This window comes from Asterias amurensis, chromosome 20 (genome assembly GCF_032118995.1).
Source record: "Asterias amurensis chromosome 20, ASM3211899v1".
NCBI classification, from domain to species: domain Eukaryota; kingdom Metazoa; phylum Echinodermata; class Asteroidea; order Forcipulatida; family Asteriidae; genus Asterias; species Asterias amurensis.
The window spans coordinates 11,542,258-11,559,959 of record NC_092667.1 but is presented as its reverse complement, the minus strand read 5'-3'; the positions used below and the strand labels follow the sequence as shown (position 1 = coordinate 11,559,959).

At 39.2% G+C, this 17,702-nt stretch overlaps 1 long non-coding RNA gene across 1 annotated transcript; it reads left to right on the top strand.

The window, feature by feature from the left end:
* The first annotated feature begins 7,855 nt into the window (after positions 1–7,855).
* Positions 7,856–14,267, top strand: LOC139952360 (uncharacterized). The gene is made up of 3 exons (XR_011787884.1): positions 7,856–7,982; positions 8,942–9,088; positions 10,931–14,267. It is a non-coding gene; the product is annotated as an uncharacterized lncRNA (long non-coding RNA).
* The last annotated feature ends 3,435 nt before the right edge of the window (positions 14,268–17,702 follow it).

Here is a 17,702-nt window from a genome sequence, read left to right as displayed (position 1 = left end):
TCAAAGGTTCAACAAATAATTGTAGGTGCTTCATAAACCAATAACATAGGATTGTTGAAGAATTTGTAATTGTATTAGTTGTTTGAGTCCAGTAAGACTGAAGATCTTGAATTTGATAAGGAAATACTAACCATTTGATTGAGGAATAAAATGCCCTGCCGTCGATTTCACCAAACTCGTCCTAACTTAAGATTAATCTTAGGACTTAGGACGAGTCCCAACCCTGCACTGTAGCATGCAGACCTTAAGATTAATCCTAAATTAGGACGAGTTACTCGTCCTAACTCGATATAAGACGAGTCCTAATTCTTTGTGAAATCGGCGGCTGCTGTTATGTTTCGATTATGATCATTTCGTTTGATCAGAAAATTATCATTCATACATTAATTCAGTTTTACCTTTCAATCACAATATCTCTGAAGTCATCTACATATTTTTTTTTTTAAACATCGATCTAGAACTGAATTTAAAAAAAAGGGAAAATGTTGTCTCATTTTTTGAAACTGTAGAGATTCCACGTCATGAAAACAAACAGAAAAGATAAAGATGTAATTCAAGTCTTAATAAAAGTATTGAATAATTAAATGTCTAGAAATTGACGATTTGTCAGTTAGAATAATAGATCACAGTTCCATGTTCGGCTTGAGTAAATATGGAAACGGTTTCAAAACGTGATGCGTCGCGATGATCTAAACGTCTTACGGTTCATAGAAGTAACAGTTCTCCTCGAGTCAGGATTGAAACAGTTGCATGACGTGATGCGTCGTGATGATCTGAACATTTTACGGCTCATAGAAGTAACAGTTCTCCTTGAGTCAGGATTGAAACCGTTACAAGACGTGATGCGTCGTGATAATCTGAACATCTTACGGCTCATAGAAGTAACAGTTCTCCTCGTACTTGATATCAGTGACGTCAGCCTCCATGCGAGTGACGTTGTTAATCTGACAGACATTTTGGTTATCAGCTTGCTTCCAGAGATTGAAGGAGCGGCAGAGAGGCTCCGCCCAGCACGCCAGACCACACCCAATGGACTCCTTGACCGGATAGCTCTTGATCTGATGGTTGAGCAGACACTGCTGTGGTACGTGAATGTAACGGCGGCTTGGCTGACGGCAATCGTACGCAAGAGCCGACATTTCACAAGCAACGTAAAAATTGACATTGCAATATGTGTCTGCCCAATCGCCCCCGAAACTGCCTGCCATTCTGACGCAGTCCTCGCCTGACCCATTGGATGGCTCGGTGTCGTACCAATTTCTGAAACTCGAAGTTCCCTCATAACCAAAGCATATAGGCTCGTTATGTCTGTTGCAGTTGATCCACAGCTGCAGGTCACTTGAACTTCGGGCGCCTAAGTCTCTCATCCGTGTACTCATTTCTTCCCATAAAAAGTTGTGTTCTTCCATCGAGTTTGGGAAAACAAGACTGACTCCGGGCCGCTCGCAAGCCTTCTTAGCATCAGTCCAATTCATCTTCTGAGGCAGTAAGATGTAGCAGGAGTCTTGCCAAGCCAACCAGCCGGGAGGACAGGCGGCTTGAAGAACCCGTAAGATGCTGACCATCATCAGAACCATCACCTCGCTTAGGCTATATGGCGACATCGTTATTGAAATGAATGTTGATCTTTAAACAGTGAACACTTGTCACTCTCCTGATTGTCGTATATACAAGCTCGAAATGTTCACAGAGTTCAAATTAGTGAAGATCAGAAAGCTTTGTCTGGTCTCTTATTCAAGAGCTCACCATAAAGGCGTCTGTTCGGTCCAGCAGTAAGATAAATTGTGGTGAACTTGATGTTTGAATCTGTATCCGTATCTGTCGAATTCTGCAACAAACTCCTCGCAGGATATTTAAGTTGCAGGTGTGGTGTGGTAAGTAGGGAAAAAAAGTGACGAGCTCCCCTTCTGAAAGTGGTCTGTTCGTTTAGTAAACACTGAGCCGTTGCTTAGTGATAAAAAAGATGGAGATAATATTTACTACACGTTCCTTCCTGTCACTGATCTACCTGACTCTCCAGTTTTAATGATTTTTCAATTAGGGCCGAGGGCTCCATTCTGAAAGTCGAGGTTAAGAACCAAACAACTCGGTCAGTTTGTGGTATTATTTTTTTCCCGATTATAATATTCTTTTGACGTCACTATTGTGTTGTGTTGGTCGAATAATATTTTCATACATCTTTGTTGAAGTTTTCAAGATCTGGGTTTACAAGTGCTTTTAAAGCGCCAATTCAACCCACTGTAGGCAGCAGAGTTTAGGCGATACACAAAATATGGTTGTTAATAATATTTTGTTATAAGTGACAGCGAAGTACCCTAAAGTCTCAGAAGATACCCATAAAGGCTTGTATACCGGTATAGTGGCTCTTGAAGTCTATAAATACCGCCCTCTCTTCTTGACGATGATTTTTTAGTCCAATATGTGATCCGGGGCGATGATCTGAACATCTTACGGCTCATAGAAGTAACAGTTCTCCTTGAGTCAGGATTGAAACAGTTTTAAGACGTGATGCGTCGTGGTGATCTGAACATCTTACGGCTCATAGAAGTAACAGTTCTCCTCGTACTTGATATCAGTGACGCCAGCCTCCATGCGAGTGACGTTGTTTATCTGACAGACATTTTGGTTATCGGCTTGCTTCCAGAGATTGAAGGAGCGGCAGAGAGGCTCCGCCCAGCACGCCAGACCACACCCAATGGACTCCTTGATCGGATAGCTTTTGATCTGATGGTTGAGCAGACACTGCTGCGGTACGTGAACGTAACGGCGGCTTGGCTGACGGCGTCCGTACGCAAGAGCCGACATTTCACAAGCGACGAAATATTTGAAATAACATTCTTTGTCTCCCCATTTCCTCCTAAAAGGCCTGACATTCTGACGCAGTCCTCTGCTGGATAAAGGGATGGTTCGGTGCCGCCCAAACTTCTAAAACTCGAAGTCCCCTCGTGACCCAAACAATCGAAACTCTCGGTATCATGTCTGTTGCAGTTGATCCACAACTGCAGACCATCTGAACTTTTGGCGCCTAATTCTCTCATCCGTGTACTTATTTCTTCCCATAGAAAGATCTGTTCTTCCATCGAGTTTGGAAAAACAAGACTCACACCGGGCCGGTCACAAGTCTTCTTAGCTTTGACTCCATTCATCTTCTCATGCAGTAAGATGTAGCAAGAGTCTTGCTAAGCCAACCAGCCGGGAGGACAAGCTGCTTGGAGAACCCGTAAGATGCTGACCATCAGAATCATCATCTCGCAAGAGCCAAATGCCGTCATCTTAATTTGACCTTCTGGTTGTTCGTTGACAGTGAAAATTATTCACTCTCTTTGGTACGAGTTTAAATTGTTTGAAGATCCCGGTTACATTAAGTCCTGTTTCTACGAGGATCAGAAAACGTTGTCTTGTGTCTGATTAGAGATCACCATAAAGTCGTCTGTTCAGTCCTGCAGTGAGACACATTGTGACGAACTAGATGTTTGGTAAACACCGAGCCGTTACTTAGTGATGAAATAATAAGTAATCTTATTTATTTAACGATCTGATCCGTCCGGCGGTTGTTTGTTTCTTTGCATCTTTTCATGGTTGGATATTTGGACGCAGTTTGACATCTTTTAATTATTCAAGGCCTGCTCTTGTATGAAATTACTTAATGAAATGAAAAACGGAGTTTTCTTTTCTTGCAAAATTAATGACACTCTGCTTTCAGAGAGAAAAAGCGTTAAATGAATGGAGAAGGTCAGTAGAAGCGTTTAAAAGAGTATTTGTAAGGCGCCAAAATCCACCAAATGAGGCGCTCAAGGCGCACAAGAGGGGAAATCACACACAGCAAGGAAAATAAGACAGAACAGTTACACAAGCGACATTAAACAATGTGGTTTGTAGAAATGTTTGAGGAAATACCCCAGATAATTATTCCAGGCGAAATCAAAGCAACCAGTGACCAAATTGAAGAGCGGTTCTATGATGCTTTGAAACAGAAAACAAGTCTGAGTCATTATAGACAGTGGAAACTATGGGTAATTACTCAAAATTATTATTAGCATAAAACCTTTCTTGGTGACGAGTAATGGGGAGAGGTTGATGGTATAAAACATTGTGAGAAACGGCTCACTCTGAAGTGCCATAGTTTTCGAGAAAGAAGTAATTTTCCACGTATTTGATTTCGAGACCTCAGATTTAGAACTTGAGGTCTCGAAATCAACCATCTAAACGCACACAACTTCGTGTGACAAGGGTGTTTTTTTTTCTTTCATTATTATCTCGCAAGTCCGATAACCGATTGAGCTCAAATTTTCACAGGTTTGTTATTTTATGCATATGTTGAGATACACCAACTGTGAAGGCTAGTCTTTGACAATTGCCAATAGTGTCCACTGTATGTACTTTTTGTAGGACAAAAAAACACAATGTCCACAAATTTACACTAAACTTACACAATTTGAAGATAATGATAGTAGAAAGCTTCCCTGAAAATATTACGTGCTGAGGTGCTGTAGATTTTGGGTAATGGGTAAAACAATGTGACTTCATAAAAATAATTTTCGTCTCATGAGACCAAAATTATTTTAAGCATTTACAAACGTATTTTCATTAAATTGTTTTACTCATTTCTCAAAAACTACAGCACCTCACAGTAAGTAATGTTTGAAGGGAAGCTTTCCACTATCATTATCTTCAAACCTTGTAAGTTTAATGTAAATCTATGGACATTTTGAAAAAGTACCCAAATCCTTTAAAGGGAAGGTTCACGTTTGGTAATTACTCAAAACAAATATTAACTTAAAAACTGATTTGGTAACGATTGTTAGAGAGCTGTTGGCAGTGTAAAACAATGTAGGAAACGACTCCCTCTAAAGTAACGTAGAAAGAGGTAATTTTTCACTAAAATAATAAAAGACTTCTAGCTAGAAGTCTTTTATTCCTATCCGAAAGCACACATACATAGACATGCTCAACATTTAACACCATCTTGCAACTTTTGTTTTGAAAATAAATATAAAATATTTTTCAAGAAGTAAAGTCCCATCGCACCTGGGGGCGCGGGGGGGGGGGGTCCTTTGAAGCGCCACATATTGAGAATCTGCTTTCGTAACCCTTTCACATGATTGAAACCTTAAATAATATTTAATCATTCAAAGTGTCTCTTAAAACATGCCTCCCGTCAAAGACATTTGAGTAACTTGAACTGAATTTCGTTTTGGCCCCCTTCCCCCTTATTTCTTCCTCCCTTTTGACAGCGGCGCTTCGAATACATTTTTTGTGGATTTGTACACTCCATAAGACTTGGTTTTTTGTGTCATTATTTTGTTCTTCGAATACCCAAGTTTTCTTATATGTTATACCTACTTTAAAGGCAGTGGACACTATTGGTATTTACTCAAAATAATTATTAGCGTAAACCTTACTTGGTAATGAGTAATGGGGAGAGGTTGATAGTATAAAACATTGTGAGAAACAGCTCCCTCTGAAGTGACATAGTTTTCGAGAAAGAAGTATTTTTCCACGAATTTGATTTCGAGACCTCAGATTTAGAACTTGAGGTCTCGAAATCAACCATCTATAAACGCACACAACTTCGTGTGACAAGGGTGTTTTTTCTTTCATTATTATCTCGCAACTTCGAGTACCAATTGAGCTCAAATTTTCCCAGGTTTGTTATTTCATGCATATGTTGATATACACCAAGTGAGAAGACTGGTCTTTGACAATTACCAATAGTGTCCACTGTCTTTCAGTAATGTTTTGCTGACTTTAAACTATAGCTGGCTTTGAACTATAAGTTTTGCCCCAGTTTGGTTTTTACTTTTTGTTTTGGTCTCGGTTTATTGTTTTCTGTGTTTTTTTTTTTTTTTATCAAAAGTTGCGAGTTTTAAGGCAAGACCTTTAATGCCATATTGAACGTGCACAGCGATATGGCTTTGTGGACCTACTCAAGGACAGCTCTTTGAGTTTAAAACACTGTGTTTTGGTCTCGGTTTAGTTCTTACTGTGTTTTGGTCTTATTTTACCCAATTAAAAAATATAATTAATTACTATTATGTCAAAGATAAGGGAACAATTGTGTGAATCATTTAGCAGCACTGTACGTTTTCATAACACATCATCTTCATCATTTTAAAGGCACTTGACACCTTTTGTATTTGACAAAGACCAATATTCCCACTTGGTGTAACCCACCATTGTTTTTCTAATACTGGGTTTGCTTTTGGTCGTTTCTGTAAGTTGTCAATGTATTTTGCTTGTCCGGGGAACAAACAAAATTCCGATCACTCCCCAACAAATTTGCATTTCCTCTTGTAGTCGATCCATAGAATAACCCGCCGTTTCGGACACGCCCAACAAGAGTCAGTGAATAATTTTCCATCTACTGCAAATAGCTGTGGGACGTCTAAGTATTGTTCGTGCATTTTGTTTAAAATATTGCTTTAAAGGAACACGTTGCCTTGGATCGGACGAATATTGGGCTTTAAAAAGCGTTTGAAACCATTTGTTATGAAATGCATATGGTTAGAAAGATGTTTTAAAAGTAGAATATAATGATCCACACAAATATCACTCAGAATTGCACGGTTTCCCTTTTACGTCTCGAACTAACACGACTCTCATAAATGGCCGACCGTGTTAGTCGATGAACCACGCATTTCGAGGCATATTTGTGTAGATCATTGTTTACTACTTTTACAACATCTTTCTACCCATAGGCATTTTATAACAAATGGTTACAGAAAGCTTTTCAACTCGACCGATTCAAGGCAACGTGTTCCTTTAAGTTGTCAGGTTTCCCCCTTGCAAAAGTGAATATCGAACCCAAAATTAATTTTGGGAAACCCCTGATGTGGCCCATCACATTCTGAGTTGTTGTTGTATTTGTGTAGATCATTGTTTACTACTTTTACAACATCTTTCTACCCATATGCATTTTAAGACAAATGGTTACAGAACGCTTTCCAAGGACTAACTCGACCGATTCAAGGCAACGTGTTCCTTTAAGTTGTCAGGTTTCCTCCTTGCAAAAGTGAATGTCGAAACCAAAATAAATTTTGGGAAACCCCTGATGTGGCCCATCGCATTCTGATTTGTTGTTGTTTGTTCATTGATCTTGATATAAGCATGAATTGAAAGGTTAAAGTAAATACAATCTTCCATTCTGTGTGAAAATTATTGAGGTTTGACCATTTTTCCTCGTTTGCAAATAATGAGTGACCTTGAACATGTTCTGGCACAGCTCATACAAAATGTGGTAAAGGCACCGCACACTATTGGTAATTACTCAAAATAATTATTAGCATAAAACCTTACATGGTAATGAGTAATGGGGAGAGGTTGATAGTATATATATAAATATTGTGAGAAACGGCTCCCTTAGAAGTGACGTAGTTTTCGAGAAAGAAGTAATTTTCCACGAATTTGATTTTGAGACCTCAAAATTAGATTGTGAAGTCTCGAAATCAAGCATCTAAAAGCATACAACTTCGTTTGACAAGGGTGTTTTTTCTTTCTTTATTACCTCTCAACTTCAACGACCAATTGAGCTCTAATTTTCACAGAACTGTTAATTTATGCATATGTTGAGATACGCCAAGTGAGAAGACTGGTCTTTGACAATTACCAATAGTGGCTAGTGTCTTTAAGGCATTCATATTTCGCCATTATTTTTTTGGAATTTCCCCGAAAACAAAAAGTGTAAATATACCTTTTCATTAAAAACTAGCCTTCGAAGTCGTCAAAAGATGACGAAATTATTTTGTTGATACTTCCCCGTTCTCTTGTGTACGACCCGCAAACAAAAGACTTAAACAAACAACAAAACACATAAAAGCAAAACCTGAGGTAAAAAGGCACTATTAATAAAAACTGATCCGAAGTGTTGCTACAATAAATTGTAACTATTGGCTGAGATGCGGCACTTCGCTTTTGACCATCTTGACCATTTTTCTTTCGAAGTTTGACCACCGAAGTTAGTTTCGAGTACTCGCTATTAAGTGGTAAGTCTCTAGACACTACTTTTATTTCTAAATTATTTTTTTCATAATGTGTATATTCTTTGCTACTTTGTCCATGCTTCTTGATTGAACAAACTTTGACTTTTTGCTGGATGAAAGAAGGACATCATATTGCATTGTTTATTTTAGTAATACTCACCAATACTGGGACTCACGCTTACAAGCTTTGCTCCTTAAAGACATTGGACACTATTGGTAATTGTCAAAGACCAGTCTTCTCACTTCACAGTTGGTGTATCTCAACATATGCATAAAATAACAAACCTGTGAAAATTTGAGCTCAATTGGTACTCGAAGTTGCGAGATAATAATGAAAGAAAAAACACCCTTGTCACACGAAGTTGTGTGCGTTTATATATGGTTGATTTCGAGACCTCAAGTTCTAAATCTGAGGTCTCGAAATCAAATTCGTGGAAAATTACTCCTTTCTCGAAAACTATGGCACTTCAGAGAGAGCCGTTTCTCACGATATTTTATACCATCAACCTCTCCCCATTACTCGTCACCAAGAAAGGTTTTATGCCAATAATTATTTCGAGTAATTGCCAATAGTGTCCACTGCCTTTAATGAGCTCCCCTAGCAGTATCATAAAAGTGTATTAATTTCCTCCCGGTTTAACTGTATTATTTGGAGCATGTGGGATATTATTGCCCCCCCCCAAAAAAAAAAATAAATAAATAAATAAATAAATAAATAAATAAATAAAAAAAAAAAGAAGAAAAGAAAAAAGCGCCAATAGCAGGATGAATAGAAGTCAATGAAGTAAGTTTAGTTTTATGGGAGGAAAGAATGTCAAAGGTTGGGGAGTTTGGGATTGGGACTTGAATCAAGTGTACGAGTACATTGGTGCGCGGCAGTTCAAACAATTTTATTCTCATCGACAAAAGGTCTGAAACTGAAAGTATAACTTATAGTTTAAACAATATTTTATTATAAATAGCTGCTGGTTTCAAAAAGCCAACATTTTGCTAAAGACTGCAATCAGCGACGAGTGTAGCTTTGTGAACCTGCTCATCAAACAACACTTTGGACTTCAAACACCGAAAATAACTGCAGTGGGTTCAGTTTCGAGCGATCAAGCATCGTGGTAAGCATTTCATCTGTCCATTTTTTCTTTGAAGTTTTACAATTTGAGTTTTGTTTTGATTTTACACTGCTGCAATTTTGAATGGAGAGGTTCGCTTGATGGAAATAAACTGTAAATTGGGGTTGAACAGAGACTAGTTTACCAGGGCGGGACTTGAACCCTCGACATGTAACGTTCCGGTGCTCTACCAACCGACTTCTTCAATTGTTTATCCATTTAGCCACTGGACCGCCCAGCCACCTAAAGCGATACACTGTATTATGCGGTAGGAGGAAACCTCGCTATAGCTTTTGTTTGTAGAAAATAAGAAACATCAAAATAAAACTAGGTAGTCAATAGTATGCCTACGCATTGGTGAATCCATCTAGTTATTTATAGATCATTATGTATTCTCCCTTCACAGTTGACTTGTCGAAGCTAATGATGATGAAATAATTTAGCACTTACCCAACAAAACGCTTATTAGTAAACACAAAGGAAACTGTATTTATCATTCATGGTGATATTGTCGAAAACGTATGCCTTCGCAAATATACAGCATTGAGCCAGATAAAAGCCTTGAAAAGCTATTGTATCCATTTTATCATTATACAAAAATAATCGCCATAAATATTACCGTAGGTTTTTTTTATTGTTCCCCAATGAGGACTTGTACAAATATTACCGAAAGGGTCAAAAATTGTGCGTTTAATTATAAATAATAAGCCTTGGCTATCTTTAAAAAATTTGAACTACGATTTCAGTAAAATTACTGCATGAATCTTGAAAAGAAAAACAAAATTATTTCGGCAAACTCGGGCGGTGCAGGGACTAGAGGGTTAAGGCCACAAATCTTTTTCATAGTATATGCTGCACCTTTTTTTGAATAGTCTTCCTGTGCATATTCGCCAGGCTAGTTTTTTATATATTTTATATATATATATATTTTTTTACAATGTTTTAAGTTGCTGTTGCAAACTTATTTGTTTTAAGCTCCTTTTTGTAATCTGCTTATTTGTAATTAATTGTTTCTTTCTGTCATTGTATATGTATTGTTCTCTTAATGCGTTTAGAGGCTCTTTGCGTTTGGCTCTTTACAAATGTCTTATTATTATTAGTAGCCCTATGTCAGCAGTCTCCTTTATGTTTTCAATATCTTTCGGGTGGGTTGCCAATAGGGGGACTTTGGAACGCTAGGCGGCAGCATACCAACCAGGTACATTTCCATTGTTTACGTAGTTCTGAGCATGCGCACATTACCAAGAAAACGGATTTTACCTGGTGAGTCTGCTGCCACCAAGCGTCCCAAAGGCTCCCACAATGCAATAGTAACTGCCGTGTAGCTATAGGGATCACACCCAAGTTTACTACGACATCAAGACGCAGGAGGGATCACCCTCAGATGTATCGACCCCGGATCACAGCGTGTTCTTGCCGATCTGAATAGAGCACCAGACTCAAGATCTTGTGTTTCTGGGGTTCGGGTCCCGGTCGTGACACTCGTGTTCTTTAAGCAAGACACTTTTAACCATGATGCGTCGTCCTTCGGATGGGACGCAAAACCGTTGGTCCCGTGTGTTTTGTAACACACGTAAAATGAACCCAGCGCACTTATTGACAATATAAGGGGTTCGCACTGGTGTTCGTGGTCTGATCGGCAGCATTGTGCCGTTAGCACCTTATAAACCAACGTGGTCCTATAGAAGGAATATATCTCATACATTTTTAAAAGCGCAGCTCCACACCTTATATGCAAATTACTGAGTGCTTTTACACGCCCTGGAGGTGTGATAAAGCACGATAAGAACCTAGTATAATTATTACACTTTTATATTAAACGGATGAAATATTTTTTACCAACAGCAGTGCATCGACAGGAATCCCGGACACTAAGCTAAAGAAGACGGACTACAGAGGAACTACCGTAAAGATGGCAGACTCCGCTCAAGACGCAGGGAAAGAAGTTGAACTGAAAATTGTAGAGACCCAAGACGATGATGAGAAGACGAAAGAAGCGGCCACCCAGACTGACATGAAAAAGGCCCCAAGGATAAGCGCAAATGATGTGCAGAAGACTGCCGGTTGCTGCCGACGAATCTTCAAGTGGATCAGGAAGTTGGTTAATGACGAAGAAGACGGTTGTTTCAGTGGCTGTTGTTGTTGTGGGGACGATGATGAGTGAAGAATAAATGACGGAGATTATGAGCGAAACGCAAATCTACGTAATAATAACAATAACTATAGCTCTTAAATAGCGCATTTTTACAATAACTTAAGCACTAGTGCCCTGGTTATTGGACTAATAATATTCCTGTTATCCCTCAGCTCATGCACTGGGGGGGGGGGGGGGGTATGCTGCCGTGGCGCCCAAAGGCGATTTCAACCTCTATCCTCGCAGTTACCCAACCCTGGGCGAAGAGATTCAATATTGTAGATAAGCATCTTGCTCACGGACACAAATGTCGTGACCGGGATTCGAACCCACACTCCGATGACTTAACCACAGCCACAAGAACTTGAATTCGGTGTTCTAAACCAGTCGGCAATGACACCCAACGATAGGCACAGGACGTATATCAGGGCCCAATTTCATAGCGCTGCTAAGCACAACAATTTGCTTAATATGACATTTCTTCCTTGATAAAAACAGGAATGCCATCCAAATTTCCATTTGTTGCATGTTGTTTCTTACTGGTATTCAGCTGTTGTTTTCTAGTCCTGAAAATCACGTGGAAATTTGGTTGGCATTCCTGAAATGTCATGCTAAGCAAATTTGTGTGCTTAGCAGCGCTATGAAATATGGCCCAGGTGGGGGTAGTATCATGAGTAAAGAGTCTCTATAAGCACAGTCCGAATTAAAACAAGTATATTTACAACCCTTATGTGTAAATTGAACACAATATGAAGCATATGGTAAAGGAACATAACATACTTGGTTTTGCTAGCAATACAGTTGCTGGCAGTGTAAGCACTTTATGTAATCCACCATATACATAAACTGACAAACCTGTAGAAGTTTGAGATCGATCGGCCATCTGGGTCACGAGAGAATAGTGAAAAACCGATTACAAATTTTGCATTGCATCGATGCCAAAACAAAAATGAACAACACGCTCACTGAGCGATACACTCCAAACGCGACACTTTAACATTTACTTCTCATCAAAATATGAAATTTCAGACAGAAATATTTCAAGGGATGTTTTCTACTATCATCATCATTAGACCGTGTAAGTTTTGTGTAAATCAGTGATCTTCACGATTTTTGTTTTTTACCAATTCTGTAACGCTTCTTTAAGTTTACAGATTTGCATATGATATAAAAGCTTAGTTGCACCTGATCTTTGAAACGATCGGTGCTAGGTAAACGGTAGGGATTTAAAGTTCAGATACACTGTAAAAAAAAAAACACCGTAAAATTTACGGTGCTTTACCTGGCAGCTAGGGTACCAGGTAAAGGACCGTAAATTTTACGGATTTTGTTTTTACAGTGTAGAGCGAAGGTGTGGCAGGACGGCTTTGTAGAGGTGCTGGTCACCTGTTCCTCCTCGCCACTCACTGGCTTGGTATTTTTTAGCTGTTTCGATTCTTTATTTTTTTTTTTCGTATCGATTTGTATTTCTATATTTTTATGCCAGTGTAAAGTCTAATAAAACTGAAGGTGTGTTTAAAGCGATTGGACACTTTCTGAACAGAACAAAAATTTAAAGTTCACAGATTTACTAATAACTTACAGTGTTTACAGAAGGTAATGGTGGAAGACTTCCCTTGAAATATTATTCCATGAAATGCTTTACTTTTTGAGAAAACATTAAAACAATTATCAATTCTCGATATCGAGTTGTGAAATCATCTCAAACATTGCAATTTTACTGATTTCCGAAACTCCGCAATCAGTGGACCATGGACACTTTGGTCATTGTCAAAGACAAGTATTATAACTTGGTGTATCTCAACATATGCATAAAATAACAAACCTGTGAAAATTTGGTCTCAATTGGTCATCAAAGTTGCGAGAGAATAACGAATCAAAAACACAATTGTTGCACAAAATTCGGTGTTCTTTCAGATGCTCATATAAAAAGGCTTCAGTTATATAGTTGAAGCCTTTTTTTATTTAAGTGAGAAAATACCTCCTTCTTAAAAACTGTTACTTCAGAGGGAGCTGTTTAGCTCATTAGCTCTCCATTGCTCGTTACCAAGTAGGCTAAGTTTGTTATGCTAACAATTATTTTGAGTAACTACCAGTAGAGTGTAAAATTTGAGCTCAATTTGTCGTCGAAGTTGTGAGATAATAATGGAAGAAAAAACACCCTTGTCGCACGAAGTAGTGTGCTTTCCGATGCTTGATGTCGAGACCTCAAATTCTAAATCTGAGGTCTCGAAATCAAATTCGTTGAAAATTACTTCTTTCGTGAAAACTACGTCCTTCCAGAGGGAGCAGTTTCTCACAGTGTTTCATACTATCAACCTCTCCCTATTACTCGTTACCAAGTAAGGTTTTATGCTAATAATTATTTTGAGTAATTACAATAGTGTGCAGTGCCTTTAACACATTTTGTACGAGCTGTGCCAGAACATGTCCAAGGTCACTCATTATTAATTTTGTAAACGAGGAAAAATGGTCAAAAGAATGTACGAGTGTATTCACTTTAAAGGAACACGTTGCCTTGGATCGGTCGAGTTGGTCTTTGAAAAGCGTTTGTAACCGTTTGTTATAAAATGCAATGGGTAGAAAGATGTCCGATCCAAGGCAACGTGTTCCTTTAACCTTTCACTGGAATTGTATAAATACCCAGCTCAATGGTTGAGCAACAACGCGGAAAGTGGTGGGCCACATCAGGGGTTTCCCTAAAATAATTTTGGTTACGACATTTAGTTACTTTTACAAGGGGTGTGTGTGTGTGGGGGGGGGACTTGACATCTTTAACCTAAAATCTCTTCATTTGCCTCTTGCAAAACCAATGACCAGTTGAACCCCAATTTTCACATGTTTGTTATTTTATGCATACATTATGTTGTGATACACCAAGTGAGAATACTGGTCTTTGATAATTACCAAACGTGTCCAGGGCCTTTTACCTCATTCATTGTATGTATAATTACTTGGTTTGTGATAACACCACGTGTACATGCATATATCTACTTGCTGTGTATGTTTTTTATTTTTAAAGTAAGTGGAAACTATTGGTAATTGTCAAAGATAAGCCTTCACAGTTGGTGTATCTCAACATATGCATAATATAACAAACCTGTGGAAATTTGAGCTCGATCAATCATCGAACAGAAAAAAACACCCTTGTGATTTGAAGTTGTGTGCGTTTAGATGGTTGATTTCGAGACCTCAAGTTCTAAACCTGAGGTCTCGAAATCAAATTCGTGGAAAATTACTTCATTCTCGAAAACTATGGCACTTCAGAGGGAGCCGTTTCTCACAATGTTCTATACCATCAGTCTCTCCCCATTACTCGTCCCCATGAAAGATTTTATGCTGATAAATATTTTGAGTAATTACCAAGAGTGTCCACTGCCTTTAAAGAACTGTTCTTATTTTCTTCCTTACATACTATTGATTAGAATTTAGGCTTCCCTGCCTTTGAGACCAATCCTGTCATATTATTTCTTCCAGGCTCGGATTAGATTTTTCGGAATTCGGGAGACTTCTCAGTTCTGAAAAGAGCTACCCCTGCTTACTATCTACTACCTGGGGCCAATTTCATAGAGCTGCTTAAGCAGAAAATTTTGCTTAAGCAAAAACAACCTTGCTTAGTAAAATCAGATTATCGGCCAAGACTCCACTCAATTGTTATACTAAGTAAACAACAGCTAAATACCAGTCTTACTGAATGGTTTAAGTGATTGGTACAGGGACAGAGTGTCTTAACTGGGTGTGGAAGTTTTCGGAACCTCGATACTAGAGCAATAAATGATCACACGGAAGCAAAGCAGGACATTTCGCAATACTATCTTTAAATAACTTAAAAGGTAAACTTCCAAAATGAAAGCCTTTTATGTGTTTTCCCATCAAGTTTCCACTTTGTGAGTGAATTACGCAATTATTGAAACACATGGAAAATTTGTTCCCCGGAGATTTTGTCCCCCATAATGGAAAATTAATGTAGGCAATAATGTGCAAGATCTGCAAAAAATATTTGGAAAATTTCGAGTCATGCATAGGTTACGTTTGTGATTTTCCATTCGGCAAAAAAGAAAATGCGCGAACGTCGTATGGGTATATTTCTCCAAAGTTTGTCTGGGTCAGTATTTTTTATTTCATTCTGGATTTTTTGATAATGGCCCTTTTCGAAGCCACGGTTTCGGCTGATATGATTCGGCTTAGGCTCTGTCAGACGTTCTAAACCCGTAGGAAGCTAGGCTTTAAAAAGAGGGACAGCGCACTTAAAGCCTGTGAGGGCACAATACCGAGACGTTGATTTCGAAAAGACATGTGAACATCTTTGACTGGACAATGGTAATACATTGTACTATAAAGAGCCCACCGTTCGTTGTATTGAACCCAATACCAATAACCATTTCAAGGTAGTTAAAGGTAGTGTTCAATTGAAAAATTGCCTAAGGTGTTTTTGCATGATAATAGCTTGTACGCCTTTGCATATGACTAATGTGCATTGGACTACATCGGTGTGTTATGTATAGGATAATGCCCGAGGTGCGCGCCATTTGTGGGTAAGAATGGCCCGAGGGCCATTCTTACCCACGAATGGCGCGTTCACCGAGGGCATTATGCGACTTAACCCGGGCGGGAAGGTAGACATGATTCAAGTCCCATTCTCGTGTGAGAGGTCCCTAGCTAGACCTCAACTTACTATGAAACAACTCGTAGCATACAGTACAGTGCGTGCTCGCCGTCAAAATGTGATGCGGAACAGGTTTTGGAATGCACGGCATCACAAAACAGTAGTTTCCTGGGGATAGCACGGGATTGGGACTTGAGTCAAGTCTAGCGGGAAGGTAGCTCGGATGAGTAGCGCGGCGCAAAAAAAAAATCATCCAGAGCCTAGTCTTGGTCCAAGACGTCACTATCTCATACTCGTGATATTTCATACTCGTGATAACCCGAGAGAGGGCGCGCTTTTCTTCCCGAATTCATCGCGGTGTGACGACTGGCTAAGCTAAATCGAACCATGGATAGTGACGCCCTCTGTTGTTGGAATTGATCCATTTCGGTGCGTTGTACGAATTGATCCATTTCGGTACGAACTTTACGAAGGTCTTGGAACCAAGACTATCCAGAGCCTTGATCAAGGCTACCGTAGAGGCTTCTAACCACAGAGGTTATTCTTGCCGTTAATAATAACTGCGATTCCATATGGTTTACCTCTCTTTAAGTGTTAAAACTGGCCTTCAAGTAATGGACCCTTTTTATAAAACATGCTAATTACATTCACGCATGCGTACGGACCCTGTTGTTTGACAAAGGCCATAGAGTTGTGCACTCCTAAGCAGACGCACAGTCGCGTCTGCAACACGCACCCATTACCCGTGTACAAAACAGCACGATGTTTCCTCATTAATTTTGCCAACCAATTAAGTGCGCACGCGCTTTGTGCAACTTACATTATGTCATGAAAAGGATCCATTCATTTCGTAATTTTTACTTTCGTTGGTTTCCCCCTGATTAAACAAAAGAGTTAAACAAAATAAAAGACACAAAAACGAAACTAGGGATTATAGGGCACAACAATGGAATAATAGTATCCAAAGTGTTGCTATATAAACGGTAGACTGGGCCGCTGTAAGGATAAAGACAGGTATCTGCTACTCAGATCCAGTGATTCCATTGGATGCAACTCTCTGAAAAATCACTCTTTGAAGAGCCATAATGAGGGACAACTCTTTTTCGAGTGGTCTTTGATCTTCCACTCTTTGAGAATAGAAGTTTGCATCTTTTTTTAGTGATTTTTCACCCTGTCCTGGGCCCAATTTCATAGCGCTGCTAAGCAAACAAATTGCTTAGCATGACATTTCTCCCTTTGATAAAAACAGGATTACCAACCAATTTTCCACGTGTTTTTTTTTTAGAATAAGCAACCAACAGCTGAATACCAGTAACAAGCAACATGAAACAAATGGAAGTTTTGTTGGTAATCCTGTTTTTATCAAAGATGAAATATCATGCTAAGCAATTTTTTTTGCTAAGCAGCTCTATGAAATTGGGCCCAGGAGTGAAACCCCTTTAAAAGAGTGATATAACCACCACTCTTTTTAAAGAGCCATATGAGGGACAACTCGAAATGTAAAGAGTGGTGTTTTCACTCTTTCACATTTAGAGAGAATGTTATCATTGGATAAACGTGCACTGACATGATGCGCTTTCCATCATAGATGCCCAAACAGTACACTCCTATCACGTCCGCCATAGAGAATTTGACTGCGTATCTCTATGTGAAATAATGTAGGTCAAAGGTGCATGTACAAGCCGGCTGCTGGAGGCCGGTCTCTGGCGTTGTTCACTAGCCCGGAAGTCTGACGTCAGATGTTCAGGCTATATAAACGGCTACTACTGGCTGAGATGCGGCACTTTGCTTGTGACCATCTTCAGCTGTAGACCATTTTTTTTGAAGCTGGACCACCGAGGTTAGTTTCGAGTACTCACTACTACTGGTAAGTCTCG